The sequence below is a fragment of the Bufo bufo genome, chromosome 3, assembly GCF_905171765.1.
Source record: "Bufo bufo chromosome 3, aBufBuf1.1, whole genome shotgun sequence".
Lineage (NCBI taxonomy): Eukaryota > Metazoa > Chordata > Amphibia > Anura > Bufonidae > Bufo > Bufo bufo.
The window spans coordinates 14507106-14520241 of record NC_053391.1 but is presented as its reverse complement, the minus strand read 5'-3'; positions in this window follow the sequence as shown (position 1 = coordinate 14520241).

The window sequence follows — 13136 nt, the reverse complement described above, 5'->3', positions numbered from 1 at the left end:
GCAGGGGTCATATTCAAATTCGCGATATTTCGCGAATATTTTGTAGAATATTCGTCGAATATTCGGGAATTTGAATATTCGTTATATTCAACTTTTTTTTTACTCGAAAAATCTGCAAAGTAATGATCGCGTAATATGCGAATATTACTCGATCAATGTGGGCATGGGTCAAAAACAAATATATAGCACCATAGAATATAGTGCTATATATTAGTTTATTAGAATATTCAAAAAAAATTTCCATGTGAAGTTATGATTTCTCCCAGCTTATTGTTTGTTTATTTTTATTCTAGATAAAGGGAGTTCATTAAATTTTTTATATTTTTAATATTTTCGAAAACTTTTTATTTTTTTATTAAGTCACAATAGGTGACCCTCACGCTGGCACCCTCACGCAGAAGCTGAAAGTGAATCCGATGCCCATAGCTTTCTATTGGGCATGCGCAGGATCTCGGAACGTCGGGGACAGCAAAAGCCGCCCAGCGAAGTGAATATTGATGAGCTGGGCGGCGCTTCAAAACGGCAGTTGGGGGCGGCTGGCTGGGCAGAAGTGAAGCTGAAACGCCGCCTCTTGGGCAGAAAGAACAGCGGTTACATCGGGTTATAAAGCATCAGTTTGCAGTATTCATAAGGTGGACAGGGGTTAGACTTATATGTTTTTAATATACACTGCTCAAAAAAATAAAGGGAACACAAAAATAACACATCCTACATCTAAGTTAATTAAATATTCTTCTAAAATACTTTGTTCTTTACATAGTTGAATGTGCTGACAACAAAATCACACAAAAATAAAAAAATGGAAATCAAATTTTTCAACCCATGGAGGTCTGGATTTGGAGTCACACTCAAAATTAAAGTGGAAAAACACACTACAGGCTGATCCAACTTTGATGTAATGTCCTTGAAACAAGTCGAAATGAGGCTCAGTAGTGTGTGTGGCCTCCACGTGCCTGTATGACCTCCCTACAACGCCTGTGCATGCTCCTGATGAGGTGGCGGACGGTCTCCTGAGGGATCTCCTCCCAGACCTGGACTAAAGCATCTGCCAACTCCTGGACAGTCTGTGGTGCAACGTGACGTTGGTGGATAGAGCGAGACATGATGTCCCAGATGTGCTAAATTGAATTCAGGTCTGGGGAACAGGCGGGCCAGTCCATAGCATCAATGCCTTCGGTCTTGCAGGAACTGCTGACACACTCCAGCCACATGAGGTCTAGCATTGTCTTGCATTAGGAGGAACCCAGGGCCAACCGAACCAGCATATGGTCTCACAAGGGGTCTGAGGATCTCATTTCGGTACCTAATGGCAGTCAGGCTACCTCTGGCGAGAACCTGGAGGGCTGTGCGGCCCTCCAAAGAAATGCCACCCCACACCATTACTGACCCAATGCCAAACCAGTCATGCTGGAGGATGTTGCAGGCAGCAGAACGTTCTCCACGGCGTCTCCAGACTCTGTCACGTCTGTCACATGTGCTCAGTGTGAACCTGCTTTCATCTGTGAAGAGCACAGGGCGCCAGTGGCGAATTTGCCAATCTTGGTGTTCTCTGGCAAATGCCAAACGTCCTGCACGGTATTGGGCTGTAAGCACAACCCCCACCTGTGGACATCGGGCCCTCATATCACCCTTATGGAGTCTGTTTCTGACCGTTTGAGCAGACACATGCACATTTGTGGCCTGCTGGAGGTCATTTTGCAGGGCTCTGGCAGTGCTCCTCCTGTTCCTCCTTGCACAAAGGCGGAGGTAGCGGTCCTGCTGCTGGGTTGTTGCCCTCATACGGCCTCCTCCATGTCTCCTGAGGTACTGTCCTGTCTCCTGGTAGCGCCTCCATGCTCTGGACACTACGCTGACAGACACAGCAAACCTTCTTGCCACAGCTCGCATTGATGTGCCATCCTGGATAAGCTGCACTACCTGAGCCACTTGTGTGGGTTGTAGACTCCGTCTCATGCTACCACTAGAGTGAAAGCACCGGCAGCATTCAAAAGTGACCAAAACATCAGCCAGGAAGCATAGGAACTGAGAAGTGGTCTGTGGTCACCACCTGCAGAACCACTCCTTTATTAGGGGTGTCTTGCTAATTGCATATAATTTCCACCTGTTGTCTTTCCCATTTGCACAACAGCATGTGAAATTGATTGTCACTCAGTGTTGCTTCCTAAGTGGACAGTTTGATTTCACAGAAGTGTGATTGACTTGGAGTTACATTGTGTTGTTTGAGTGTTCCCTTTATTTTTTTGAGCAGTGTACATTAGAAGACCTGTGCATGCATATATATGGATAATTATGCTTATTGGGCCTGTCAGTGTCCCTTTAAAGGGATTCTGTCACCTCGTTTTCGGTCATAGAGCTGCAGACATGCACGGCTAGATCGCCGCTAGCATGTCCGCCATATACCGGTCCTATAGGGCTGTGTCCTTTTATTTTGTTTAAAAAATGATTTTTGAGATATGTAAATGAGCTTTGTAAGGAGCCCAAGGGTCTGCACTAACCTTCTTGGTGTCCAGCCAAGCCCCCCTGTGAAGGAGCCCAGCACCGCCTATGTCCTCCGAATCTCCTCCTTTCGTCACAGTTAGATCGCCGTAATCTCGCGGCCCCATTTCTGGGGCTTAAAGCAAAGTTATGTCTGGGAGCTCCTGTTGCATCACTAATCGCTGCCCCATTGTATCGCTAAGCTTTGTCCCCTATTGCCTGCTAAGCCCCACTCTGAGCTTAGCAGTGCAGTTTAGGCACATGGCATCCCTGCCGCCCTTGGTCACAATGCTGTTCAACCGGTACATAGGTGGCATGTCCACCCTTCAGTCTTTTATTTTTTTATCAGCAGGGACCACATTGATTTCTAGGTTGTCAAGCATTTGCTTGGTTTGTGTTGTGGTAAAATCCGCTCTTGCCTACACATATTATCCATAAGTAATACTATCGTTAGTCAGTAGATGACAGCATAACCTCAGTGTTTCCCACAACACACATATTTTAAATTCAATACAGTGCAATGCACTATTAACCCCTTTATGACTGCTGCTGCTATTAGTAGGATTTATTCTAGGTTGCCATCTTTTTACTGCAGCCTAACATAAGCGCTGCACGTGTCTGTGCAGTGGACAGCAGGCTCCTGCTTTATCGGGCTAGATAGGCAGAAAAGTTGTTTAACCCCTTAGAAGCCATGATCCAAAGCAGAGTTTAGAAGTTAGGCCTCTTTTTCACACGGGCGTCACAGATTTTTTTTTCCGGATGCATTCAGGGTGCGTTCAGGGAAAATCATGCGATTTTGCTTCAAGGTGCTGTAAGTTTTGCATGCGATTGCGTCGCATTATTGCGTTTTTCCCGCGCCGTGTGACATGCGGATTGCATGCGTTTTTCAAGCGCGTGAAAAAAAATTGATCCATCCTCTACATTCACCTGTTACTGCAAACACATATAAATACCCCCAGCATGCCTTGGTTTTTTTAGACAGCTTGTTTGGGGAGTTTTGTTAGTTTGGCGTGTGTGTGTTTGGTGATTGGACTTCCCTTTGCAGGATGTCCACTTTCACTGTATCATCCACTGACCATGTCTTCTTGCACTGGCTGGTCTACCGTTGTTTTAGAGAGCAGCCAGAAATGATTGAGGAGGAAGCGTATGTGGGTGCATCCTATCATTTCGCAGCAGGCCACCAAAGGTCTCTTTGTTGGCTTGTACTCTGTGCGCACCCTCTGAAGTTCTTCAATTATTGCCGTATGTCGGTGGCTACCTTTGATCGGCTGTTAGGGGAGTTGAGGCCTGCCTTGACTTTCCAGGACACCAACATGCGGCGGAGTGTGTCACCTGAAGAACGTCTTATTATTACTTTAAGGTACAGTTGTGTTCAAAATTATTCAACCCCCAATGCTGTAGAGGGTTTTAGGGAATTTAGTGTACATTTGTAATTGAGTTCAGAATGAAATCTTACAAGGACTTTTTAAAGAACCAAATGCAACTAAAATGACATCAATTGTTTTTGTAATACAGTATTAAATGTTTTTTTTTGTGATTTCTTCATTGACACAATTATTCAACCCCTTAAAGACTACCACTCTTAAGAACAGAGGTTCATTCAAGTGTTTTCGATCAGGTATTGAAAACACCTGTGGATGTCAAGGAGCAGCAATCAAGCATAATAAGCACCAATTAGGCAGATGTAAAAGGACTGTGATACTCAGCTCCTTCTAGACATTTACTGGTGTGTTTACAAACATAGTGAAGTCAAGAGAATGGTCCAGGAAGACAAGAGGAGAGGTGATTTCTCTTCACAGGAAGGGCAATGGCTATAAGAAGATTGCAAAGATGTTAAACATACCAAGAGACACCATAGGAAGCATCATTCGCAAATTCAAGGCAAAGGGCACTGTTGAAACGCTACCTGGTCGTGGCAGAAAGAAGATGCTGACTTCGACTGCTGTGCGCTACCTGAAGCGCAAAGTGGAGAAAAGTCCCCGTGTGTCTGCTGAGGAACTGAAGAAAGATCTGTCAGATGTGGGTATTGAAGTTTCAGCTCAGACAATAAGGCGCACACTGCGTAATGAAGGCCTCCATGCCAGAACTCCCAGGCGCACCCCCTTGCTGTCTCCAAAGAATAAGAAGAGTCGACTGCAGTATGCCAAAAGTCATGTGGACAAACCACAAAAGTTTTGGGATAGTGTTCTGTGGACTGATGAAACAAAATTAGAACTGTTAGGGCCCATGGATCAACGCTATGTTTGGAGGAGGAAGAACAAGGCCTATGAAGAAAAGAACACCTTGCCTACTGTGAAGCATGGCGGGGGGTCAATCATGCTTTGGGGCTGTTTTGCTTCTACAGGTACAGGGAAGCTTCAGCGTATGCAAGGTACCATGAATTCTCTTCAGTACCAGGAGATATTGGATGAAAATGTGATGCAGTCCGTCACAAACCTGAGGCTTGGGAGACGTTGGACCTTTCAACAGGACAATGATCCCAAGCATACCTCCAAGTCCACTAGAGCATGGTTGCAGATTAAAGGCTGGAACATTTTGAAGTGGCCATCGCAGTCACCAGACTTAAATCCGATTGAGAACCTCTGGTGGGACTTAAAGAAAGTAGCTGCAGCGCGCAAGCCTAAGAATGTGACTGAACTGGAGGCTTTTGCCCATGAAGAATGGGCGAAGATACCCGTAGATCGCTGCAAGACACTTGTGTCAAGCTATGCTTCACGTTTAAAAGCTGTTATAACTGGAAAAGGATGTTGTACTAAGTACTAAGATTGAATGTCACTTGGGGGTTGAATAAAACTGATAATGATGTGAGCACAGAAAAGACATTTGTGGTTATTTCATTATAAATGTTATGCTATATTTGTCTGACTTACAAGTGCCTCTTTGATTTAATTGTAAACCAGATGACTGAAATGATCAAAATCAATGTCAAACTGGCCAAAACACTCAATTTCAGTGGGGGTTGAATAATTTTGAACACAACTGTAAGACTATATATTATCAGACTCATACATGAGGAAAATTTAGCAAAATATACAATTATACAGAGGATAAAGTATGACATGCCCTATGCTAGGGAGGATAACATATGACATGGCGTATACTTGGGAGGATAAAGTATTACATGTTCTATGCTAGGGAGGATAATGTATGACATGCCCTATGCTAGGGAGGACAGCAAGGATCAAACATGTATACATTGGCTACTTACCAAAATTCTGCCGACTTTTCCCTTGGGTTTTCTCCCAGATGGTAGAAAATAGCTCCTGGGTTATCTCCACCCAGGCTGCATCTTTCTTATACCGGTCCTGGTGATCCCCAGCACGCAGATCCCGAAGGCAGGACCTCTCCTGGACGAGGACAATGAGCCTCTCCACATCCATTGCTCGTTGTGTCTTTGGGATTTTCCAATTTTCTCGCTCCGCAAGGGCGGTAAAATGGTGCAGAAAACTTCTGGCTCATGTGCTGCCTCAAGCCAGTTGCAGAGAAACTCCTACTTCCTGTCTGATATCCCTTGAGTGTTGCTAAGTTACTTGTGTGAAAAACGAAAAAGCAGTGCATCCAGATGTGGCCTGCGTTGCGTGAAAAACATTGTTCATGTGCACAGCCCCATTGAAATGAATAGGTCCGGATTCAGTGCGGGTGCAATGCGTTCACGTCACGCATTGCACTCGCGCGGAAAACTCTCAGGTATCGGAACCCCACAAATGAGATCACAGGTGCTGAAGTCCCAGTATGGTAGCCAGGGGCCTAATGAAGGTTCCCAGGACTACCTGCAATGTATCCCTATCAGGCTGTGCCAGAGGGGCAGCTTGATAGTGCCTGTTAGAATTGTACTTGTCAAAATTGTACTGACAGTATAATACACTGTACAGCATAAGCACTACAGTGTATTATAGAAACAATCAGGTCACTTGTAAAAGTCCCCTTGTGGGGCCAATAAACTGTAAAAATAAAAGTTTTAGTCAATACAAAAAATCGAATTTAAAAGACTTTTGATTTCCATTGAAAAAAATTCTAAAGTAAAATCCCTTCCAGATATTTGCCATTGCCATTACCGTTAACGACCTGCACTACACAATTATCACGCAGTTTATCCTGCATAGTGAACGTTCGTTATCCAACACCAACGAAAAACTTAATAATAAGTGATCAAAAAGTGTTATGTACCAATGAAAACTACAGTTTGTCCTGTAAAGATCAAGCCCTCAGCTCTGTAGAAGGAAAAAATAAAAAAGTTATGGGTATTGGGATGCGGGCATGCAAACACATTCATTTTTTTAAAGGGGATTTTATTGTGTAAAACTTTTAAAAAAATTATGCATTTGATATCACTGTAATTGTACTGACCTAGAGAATAAAGTTATTTATTTATACTGAAAAATGCACGCCACAAAAGTGGCAGTATTGCTGTTTTTTCCATCCCCCAAAATGAGGGAATAAAAGTTAATCAATGGGCTTTGTGTATCCCAACATGGTGCCATAAAAAACTACAACTTGTCCTGTACAAAAAAAAGCCCTCACACAGCTACATCAACAGAAAAATAAAAAAAGTTATAGCTCTTGGAACGCGGCGTGGAATAATTGAAACAAAATTGCTTGGTCACTAAGCCCTAAAATGCATACAGGAACAAGGGGTGATTTAACCCCTAGGACCAGCACCTATGTCATGCACAGCCACCTCTCCATTCACCTCTATGGGAGTTCTGGAAATAACTGAGCCAGTGCTTGGCTGTTTGCGGGCTCCCGTAGGAGTGAATGGACAGTGGCTCCAGTGGCAGTGTACGCCCTTGTTCACTTTAGGTGCCCCATTCTAGAGAAAGGCGCAGGTCGCAGAAGTGGGACCCGCACCTATCTGAAATGAGACAAGCACTTCAAAGTATAACAACAATTCAACAGTTCAACTAGGTGGAGTTGCTACCATAACAGGATCAACAGTAACCTATAACAGTTCATACAAAGGATGCATGTGTAATTGTAAGAAGGGGTGCATTTCATTTCATTCTTCTGAGAGGAGACCTCCCAGGCTCCAAGAACAGTTCACAAATCTCCCGGGCAATTTAGAAGCCTCCGAGAAATCAAAGCCCAATGTACGTTTTCTCTGATGGCCTTGGATGCTGCATTATCAGTCTGAACCCTGGTGTTGAATTGCACATTAAGGGTCCAACCTTGGCTAAGGACAAAAATTTGGAGCACCCTTCTTTGGGTTTCTAATTTCTGAAAGTTGATAAGATGAGTTACTCCTATAGGTCAACATATAGTTTCTGACTGACTTTAACCCACATAAATAAGGTGTTGCGGACTGTACAGATGTAGCAGAGTTAACAGTCACAGTCATAACGGGTTAACTAGATGTGATCAGGGCCATCTTTAATATTGATTGGACCCTGGGGAAGAAATTACTTGGGGCCCCTGGATCCCGCCTTCCCACACCCTAGCATGTGGCCACTAGAGGTGTTCCTTGGCAGTAATGTAAATACTACCTTTTTTTCTGAAAAGGCAGTGTTTGCGTTAAAAAGCTTGCAGAGGCATGCTATAGACAGCAGAACTACTACGTTTAGCTGTTGTGGTTCTGGTGACTGTAGTGTCCCTTAATATAGAGGGGAAAAAAGAATCAGCACAAAAGTATCAAATAAAATGGCTGTATCATTATTCTAAAGATTAAAAAAGCACAACTTCTGACACAAATACATAGTATTTTGCAGATTACTTTTTTTTTTTTTACAATGTGCAGATATTACTGTACTATACTACTAACCCCTCCATCTACCCCTCCCTCCCCCTTCTCCACCCTCCGTTCTCCAACCACCCAGCACCCTTACTCACATAAAACAAGTAATATATATAATATAGCTTACAGTGAATTACTGTAAATACTTACAGTTCTGAAGACTCCAGCGGCTCAGGATCAGTGCTCTGGGCAGCTGGGCACAGGGTTGGAAGTGGGCACCGCTCTGCAGGAAGGAAGTAGATTGGGGCTCGGCTCACCCTAGCATTTCAGTGCCTCCGCGTGCAGGAGGAGCAAGCAAGTACTGTATTTTTCGCCCTATAGGAGGCACTGGCCCATAAGACGCACCTAGGTTTTATGGGGGGGGGGGACAATAAGAATTTTTTTTTTTTCATTATAGCTTAGGTCAGACTACCAATCAGACCCCCAATGTTAAAAGGGTTCTACAGTTTGTTTAAACTGATAATCTATCCTCTGGATAGATCATCAGCATCTGACCGGCGGGGGTCCGACACCCGGGACCCCCGCGATCAGCTGTTTCAGAAAGCAGCGGTGCTCCAGCAGCGCCGCGGCCTTCTCACTGTTTACCGCTGGCCCAGTGATGTCACGACTAGTATCAACTGGCCTGGGCGGGGATAAGCTCCATTCAAGTGAACAGAGCTTAGCCGCGCCCAGGCCAGTGATACTAGTCGTGACGTCACTGGGCCAGCGGTAAACAGTGAGAAGGCCGCGGCGCTGCTGGAGGGCCACTGCCTTCTCAAACAGCTGATCGGCGGGGGTCCCGGGTGTCGGACCCCCATCGATCAGATGATGATGATCTATCCAGAGGATAGATCATCAGTTAAAACAAACTGCAGAACCCCTTTAATAAGACCTCAGCTAACAGCCCCAATAAGATCCCCAATGTTAATAAGACCCCAATAAGACCTCAGATCAGACCCCAATCAGACCTCAGCTCAGACCCCAATTTGAATGAACCCCAATTAGACCTCAGATAAGAGCCCCATGCCTCTCATCAGCTCCCAGTAGCCTCATATCAGCCCCCAGTAGCCTCATATCAGCCCCCCATTAGCCTCATAGCAGCCCCCAGTAGCCTTATAGCAGCCCCCAGTAGCCTCATAGCAGCCCCCAGTAGCCTCATAGCAGCCCCCTAGCCTTATAGTAGCCCCCAGTAGCCTTATAGCAACTCCCAGTAGCCTTATAGAAGCCCCCAGTAGCCTCATAGCAGCCCCCAATAGCCTTATAGCAGCCTCCAGTAGCCTTATAGCAGCCCCCATTAGCCTTATAACAGCCCCCAGTAGCCTCATAGCAGCCCCCATTAGCCTCATAGCAGCCCCTATTAGCCTTATAGCAGCCCCCATTAGCCTCTCATCGGGCCCCAGTAGCTTATCATCAGCCCCCAGCAGCCTCTCCATCAGCCCCCAGTGCTTATCACCAGCCCCCAGAAGTGTCCATCAGCCTGATAAATATAAAATAAAATAAAAACATTACCTCTTCTGCTCCTGGACGCTGCCGCTCCTCTCCTCCAGCGCGATCTGCATCCTCCTGCTGTCGGCTCTGCTGTGAAGGCTGCGCACAGCGTAACGTCACAGAGTGCCTCACGCTGTGCACAGTCCTGCACAGCTGACAGCCGAGAACCAGGAAGCGGTGAGCACAAAGCCTTCACCGCTTCCTTGTCCTCTAGAAGATGTCATTGAATTTGTGGACAGTGGCCAGCGGGGCTCAAGAGGAGGCTGCCTTGGGCCCCCCAGGAGCAACTGAGCCCGGGGCAGCTGCCCTTTTTGCCCCGCGTTAAAGATGGCCCTGGATGTGATAACTCACCAAGTGTGCCTGTTAACTTGCATAGACTTGCATAAAAGGTACTGTACTTTTTGGCTAGTAGCGCAGCAGCTACCCCTGCTGCTGGGCCCATAATCATGCCCTACTGTACCTCTCCTAGGAGGGAATAAACTTCTTTAATAAAAAAGTATTCAATGCAGATAGTTAATCGGGACCGGAGAGTCAGTGAGAGGGTCATTGTTTGTGGGAGGTTTTATGGTCCTAAAGGTCTCCAAAATGATAGAATAAATCAAGACCAGAGAATTGTCAATGAAGAATGCATTATGGTGGGCAGGCGGCATGAGTTGCTTGTTCCTTTACTATCATAATAGGCTTGTTGAGACCTTCAGCTGCTCCTGGATCGCACAATGTGACACCAATTTCTACCTCTGTGACGCTCGGAGATGTCTGGAGTGCAGACAACCCCAATGCTGTACACTTACAATAAAAAAGAAAAATGAAGAAATAACAGCTGAACCTTGGGAGAGAGGTGGGTGGAGGGGGTGAGAAAATACCTTTAAACAGTGAACATTCAAGGGCGAAATTCACATCAGAAATCCATTTCGTTTTTACAAATGATTTTAGGCCTGAGATGGCGGCTGACTGACCTCAGCTGTTATCAGCATTGGGCTCATTTGACCTTCTGATACCTTCAGGCTTAAAAGCTTTTCCTTTCTATCTGTTGTATCATATCAGGCTTTTTTCTCCCTCTCTTTATAATCTTTTAACGAGTCAAGAGCTCATCAAAATGCAAATTTACTGGCTGGATTGAAAAAGACAAGATATAGAGTGTGAAGGTATGGAGGAGATGTGATGGGCGGGAAGCAAGTCAGGTCTGATTTTACATGTAGTAAACAAAAAATATATCTTGTATTTCATAAAATAACCTGGAAATTTATATTGAAGGCAGTTGAGAAAAAGTTCAAATGTTTGAAAAAATTTGGAGAAGCTTTAATAAAAGAAAAAAAAATGGAAGGCTTTAACTTTTGAAAATTTTGGGAGGCATTCATTTTTGAAAATGTTTTAAGCAAGCTCCTCACCCGCATATTCCCACAAATGGTATCATTAAAGTGACCAAAAGTTATGTTCATGTGTTCTAGAAGTGGTGTACATGAGTCAGCCAAGCTTGGTGACCATTTGATTCCTGAAGGACAATCATGCATTTAATTACCCATGTACAGTACTCAATGAATGGTTCGTTGGCCATTTTTCCACATGTCTATTGTTAGATCCACCATATTGGTTTCTTTATTTGGCTAGAACTGGCTCAAGAACTGGTGTAGGAAGGAGGGGTTTGGGTTCCTGGAGAACTGGGCCGACTTCTCTGTCGGCTACAGGCTCGATTGTAGGGATGGGCTGCACCTCAATGGGGAAGGAGCAGCTGTGTTGGGAGAGAAGATAGCTAGAAGGTTGGAGGAGTTTTTAAACTAGGGACTGGGGAAGAGGGTAATTACGTTATAGGATGGGAAGATAGTGCAGATAGAGACAGGGGGCAAGGTAGTGGGACTGGGGGAGGAATGGAAGAAGGGACTAGAACAGTCCAGAAGAAGAGGTGTAGGGTAAAATATACAGTTGCAAGAAAAAGTATGTGAACCCTTTGGAATTAAATGGATTTCTGCACAAATTGGTCATAAAATGTGATCTGATCTTCATCTAAGTCACAACAATAGACAATCAGGAGTAATTCTTGACCATTCCTCTTTACAGAACTGTTTCAGCTCAGCAATATTCTTAGGATGTCTGGTGTGAATCGCTTTCTTGAGGTCATGCCACAGCATCTCAATCGGGTTGAGGTCAGGACTATGACTGGGCCACTCCAGAAGGCGTATTTTCTTCTGTTTAAGCCATTCTGTTGTTGATTTACTTCTATGCTTTGGGTCGTTGTCCTGTTGCAACACCCATCTTCTGTTGAGCTTCAGCTGGTGGACAGATGGCCTTAAGTTCTCCTGCAAAATGTCTTGATAAACTTGGGAATTCATTTTTCCTTCAATGATAGCAATCCGTCCAGGCCCTGATGCAGCAAAGCAGCCCCAAACCATGATGCCCCCACCACCATACTTCACAGTTGGGATGAGGTTTTGATGTTGGTGTGCTGTGCCTCTTTTTCTCCACGCATCATCTTCATCTGTCCACAGAATATTTTGCCAGTACTCCTGTGGAACATCCAGGTGCTCTAGTGCAAACTGTAAATGTGCAGCAATGTTTTTTTTGGACATCAGTGGCTTCCTCTGTGGTATCCTCCCATGAAATCCATTCTTGTTTAGTGTTTTACGTATGATAGATTAGTTAACAGGAATGCTAGCATATGCCAGAGACTTTTGTAAGTCTTTAGCTGACACTCTAGGATTCTTCTTCACCTCACTGAGCAGTCTGCGCTGTGCTCTTGCAGTCATCTTTACAGGACGACCACTCCTAGGGAGAGTAGCAGCAGTGCTGAACTTTCTCCATTTATAGACAATTTGTCTTACCGTAGACTGATGAACAGCAAGGCTTTTGGAGATACTTTTATAACCCTTTCCAGCTTTACGCAAGTCAACAATTCTTAATCGTAGGTCCTCTGAGAGCTCTTTTGTGCGAGGCATCATTCACATCAGGCAATGCTTCTTGTGAAAAGCAAACCCAGAACTGGTGTGTGTTTTTTATAGGGCAGGGCAGCTGTAACCAACACCTCCAAACTCATCTCATTGATTGGACTCCAAGAGCAGGTGATTCAGTTCACCTGATTATGGGCCAGACGAAGCACTGAGGTGTGAAAAACAGGCCATCGCCTTATTCAACTGGAGCATATGTTTGTACGGTGTCCGTTCTCTACCAGAACATGTAAGAATAAAAAGGAACTTTTCTCAGCGCATCATCGGTGAGTGCCGTCCGTTTATCTATCATTTTGCAATTAAGAGGCTTATGTATACAGTTGCAAGAAAAAGTATGTGAACCCTTTGGAATGATATGGATTTCTGCACAAATTGGTCATAAAATGTGATCTGATCTTCATTTAAGTCACAACAATAGACAATCACAGTCTGCTTAAACTAATAACGCACAAAGAATTGGTTGTAACTTGAGTTACCACGCCCCCAGTGTGAAAAAAGCAGTACCCTATGGCCAGTTTGTCCGCCTC